This window comes from Chiloscyllium plagiosum, chromosome 29 (assembly GCF_004010195.1).
Source record: "Chiloscyllium plagiosum isolate BGI_BamShark_2017 chromosome 29, ASM401019v2, whole genome shotgun sequence".
Lineage (NCBI taxonomy): Eukaryota > Metazoa > Chordata > Chondrichthyes > Orectolobiformes > Hemiscylliidae > Chiloscyllium > Chiloscyllium plagiosum.
This window is the reverse complement of record NC_057738.1, coordinates 4139788-4143958: the sequence shown is the minus strand read 5'-3', so window position 1 is coordinate 4143958 and position 4171 is coordinate 4139788.

Sequence of the window (4171 nt, the reverse complement as noted above, 5' to 3'; positions counted from 1 at the left end):
AGAAGTGATTGCTGGGCCTCTTACTGAGCTATTTGTATCATCGATAGTCACAGGTGAGGTGCTGGAAGACTGGAGGTTGGCAAATGTGGTGCCACTGTTTAAGAAGGGTGGTAGGGACATGCCAGGGAACTATAGACCAGTGAGCCTGACCTCGGTGGTGGGCAAGTTGTTGGAGGGAATCCTGAGGGACAGGATGTACATGTATTTGGAAAGGCAAGGACTGATTAGGGATAGTCAACATGGCTTTGTGCTTGGGAAATCATGTCTCACAAACTTGATTGTTACTTCAAAAAAAACAAACAGGATTGATGACGGTGAGGCACGTGGTGGTCGTGGACTTCAGTAAAGCGTTCCACATGTTAGACTGGTTAGCAAGGTTAGATCACATGTAACAGTGAGAATTAGCCATTTGGATACAGAACTGGCTTGAAGGTAGAAGGCAGAGGGTGGTGGTGCAAGGTTGCCTGTGGCCAGTGGTGTGCCACAAGAGTAAGTGCTGGGTCCACTACTTTTAATCATTTTTTAAAAATGATTTGAATGTGAAGATGTGACATATGGTTGTAAGTTTGCAGACGATACCAAAATTGGAGGTGTAGTGGACAGCAAAGAAAGTTACCTCAGAGTACAACGGGACCTTCATTAGATGGGCCGGTGGCCCAAGGATGGAGTTCAATTTTGATAAATGTGAGGTGCTGCATTTTGGAAAGGCAAATCAGGACAGGACTTATACACTTAATGATAAGAAGTGTGAGGTGCTGCATTTTGGAAAGGCAAATCAGGACAGGACTTATACACTTAATGATAAGGTCCAGGGGAGTGTTGATGAACAAAGAGACCTTGGAATGCAGGCTCATAGTTCCTTGAAAGTGAAGTCGCAGGATAGTGAAGAAGGCATTTGGTATACCTACCTTTATTGATCAGCGCATTGTATATAGGAGTTAGGAGGTCATGTTGTGGCTGTACAGGTCATTGGTTAGGCTACTATTGGAATACTGTGTTGAGTTCTGGAATTATGATCACTGGCCCCAGAGTCTTTCCTCACTGACACCTCAGTCACCTGCCCAGCCTTCTCAAGAGTAGATCAAGTTTTACTCCTTCTGTAGTAGATACATCCACATACTGAATCAGAAAATTTTCTTGTCCACTTTTAAAAACAAAGCTTTTCTCTATCTAAGCCCTATGGCAGTCCTAGTCTATGTCTGGTAAGTTAGAATCCTCTACCGTAACCCTATTATTGTTACAGATAACTGAGATCTCCTTACAAATTTGCTTCTCAATTTCCCGCTGACTATTGAGGACGGTCTATAGAACAATCCCAATAAGGTGATCATCCCTTTCTTATTTCTCAGTTCTACCCAAATAACCTCCCTGAACATACTCCCAGGTATATTCTATCTAAGTATAGCCATAATGTTATCCCTGTCAAATACATCACTCCCCATCTTGTCTTGCCCCATAGTATCTGTACATTGAAACATCAAGCTACCAGTTCTGTCCATCACTGAACCATGTCTCTGTAATCTCTATAATATCCCAGTCCCATGTTCCCAACCATGCCCTGAGTTTTTCTGCCTTACCTGTTCGGCCTCTTGCATTGAAATAAGTGCAGCTTAATTTATCAGTCCTACTTCGATCTCTGTTCCTGTCTGCCTTGACTGTTTGACTTGCTCCTTTTCCCAACCGCACCAGTCTCAGACTGATCTCTTTTCTTACTATCTCCCTGGGTCCCACCCTTGCTTACTAGTTTTAATCCTCCTGAGCAGCTCGAGCAAATCCTTCCACCAGCATTTAGTTCCCTTCCAATTCAGGTGAAATCAGTCCTGCTTCCACAGATCACTTCTACCCCAGAAGAGATTCCAATAGTCCAAAGGTGTGAATCCTTTTCCCTGCACCAGCTTCTCCGCCATACACCATCTACTCTATCCTCCTAATCCTACTGTCTCTAGCTGGTGGCCCTGGTAGTAATCCAGATATTATTACCCTCAAGGACCTTTTTTTTTTAAAATTCTTGCCAAATTTCCTACATTCTCTCCTCAGAACCTTTATCCTTTTCTATTCGTATGTTGTTAGTTCCAATATGTACAATGACTTCCTCCACCCTCTCTGAGATATCCTTGATCCTGGCCCAGGGAGGCAATACACCACTCTGAAATCTTGCTGTTGGCCGCAGAAAGGTCTGATGTGCCTCTGACTAGAGAATCCTCTATCACGATCGATCACTTGGAACTTGGCGTACCCCTCATTTCGTTAGAACCAACCTCAGTACCAGAAACTACAGTGCTACATTTCCCTGAGAGTCCATCATTCCCCCCCCCCCGCCATATTTTCCAAAACAGCATACTCATTTGAGATGGGGATAGCCACAGGGGATTCCTGCCCTACCTGCCTCCCTCTCCTAACTTTCCTAAAGGTTACCCCCTACCTGACTGCATCTGTGGTTTTTCTACTTTGCAACTGACATCCATCACATGCCCCTAGCTCCTGTAAATTCCTCACTGACCCTAACTGCCATTCCAACTGATCCATGTGATCTGATAGGATTCGCGACCAAACGCACTTCCTGCAGACATAATCATCAGCAACATGGAAACTCTCCCTACTCTCCCACATCTGATAGGAACAGCATATCACCCTATGAAAGGCCATTTTTGCATCTTAAAAATCTACAGACCCAGAAAATAGCACTGTCTTCCTGCTCTAAAAACACTGCTCCAGGATAACTTAGTACCTATGTTTTCATATTCTTAAAGTTTAATCAAAAGACAGATCTCAAGATATAATCAAAAAAAAACCCACTCTACTCACTATTGTAGATTTACAAAGAAAACAGGTGGCCATATTCAAAAAAATATGGCCACTTAGCTGTTCCCCTGCTGTCACCTCCCCCACACAGGTTTCACTAAGGTCAGCTATGAATCTCACTGTTTGTTTATTTTTCCTTAGAAAGGACTCCATGTGCAGAGATACTTGAAACTAAACTGCAGAGGCAGTCAGCCGTGAAAGTCCAAATCCCTACAGTATGGAAACAGACCATTTAGCCCAATCAGTCCACAATGACTCTCCAAAGATCAACCGACCCTGGCTCACTCCCTACCCTATCCCTGCAGCTCCCATGGCTAATCCACTTAACCTACATAACCTTGGACACTATGGGCAATTTAGCATGGCCAATCCACCTAACCTCCACATCTTTGGACTGTGGGATGAAACCCACAGAGAGAGAGAGAGAGAGAGAGAATGTGCAAACTCCACACAATCACCCAAGGCTGAAATTGAACTCAAGGCCCTGGTGCCATGAGGCAGCAGTGCTAACCACTGAGCCGTCTTGACACCCAACTGTGCAGGTTTACTGCTCCATTGTTTTCACCTCCCATGTGATCCCTGCACTCTCTCTTCCTCCTCTTTTAAAGTGCTGTTATTATGATTTTTTCCAAAGCTCCAAAACATTGAAACAGTTCCAAAAGTTCCCAAGTTCCAGAACAATGCAACAATAATTACTGATCAAAAAATTCGAGGAAATCAACTCCAACTCTGGAACTACCTCAAAAAAAGGAGCAGCTCTTACAGACAGAATTTATAGTGAAATGAGTCCACATTGCAGAAGAAGAGCTGTTGGAGGTCTTAAAACGTATAAAGGTAGATAAATCCCCGGATCTGATCCGGTGTGTCAGGACATTGTGGGAAACTAGGGAAGACATTGTGAGGCCCCTAGCAGAGATATTTTTGTCATCTACAACCACGGGTGAGGTGCCAGAACACTGGAGGGAGGGTGGCTAATGTTGTGCCATTGTTTAAGAAAAGCTGCAAGGAAAAGCCAGGGAATTACATTCCAATGAGCCTGAAGTCAATACTGGGTAAATTGGTGGAGGGGATTCTGAGAGAGAGGATTTACATGCATTTGGAAGGGCAAGGACTGATTAGGTATAGCCAACATGGTGTTGTGCATGGAAAATCATGTCTCCAACTTTGAGTTTTTTTGTAAGAGGTGACCAAGAAGATAGATGTCTGTTGTCTACATGGACTTTAGTAAGGCCTTCAACAAGTTTCCGCATGGTAGATTGCTTACTAAATGTTGTAACGGTACCTGAACTATCAGGTACCGTTTTGTCTGGAGTGTAGGAGGTTGAGGGATGACCTTAGTGTTTTCTAAAATCATGAGAGGCATAGATAG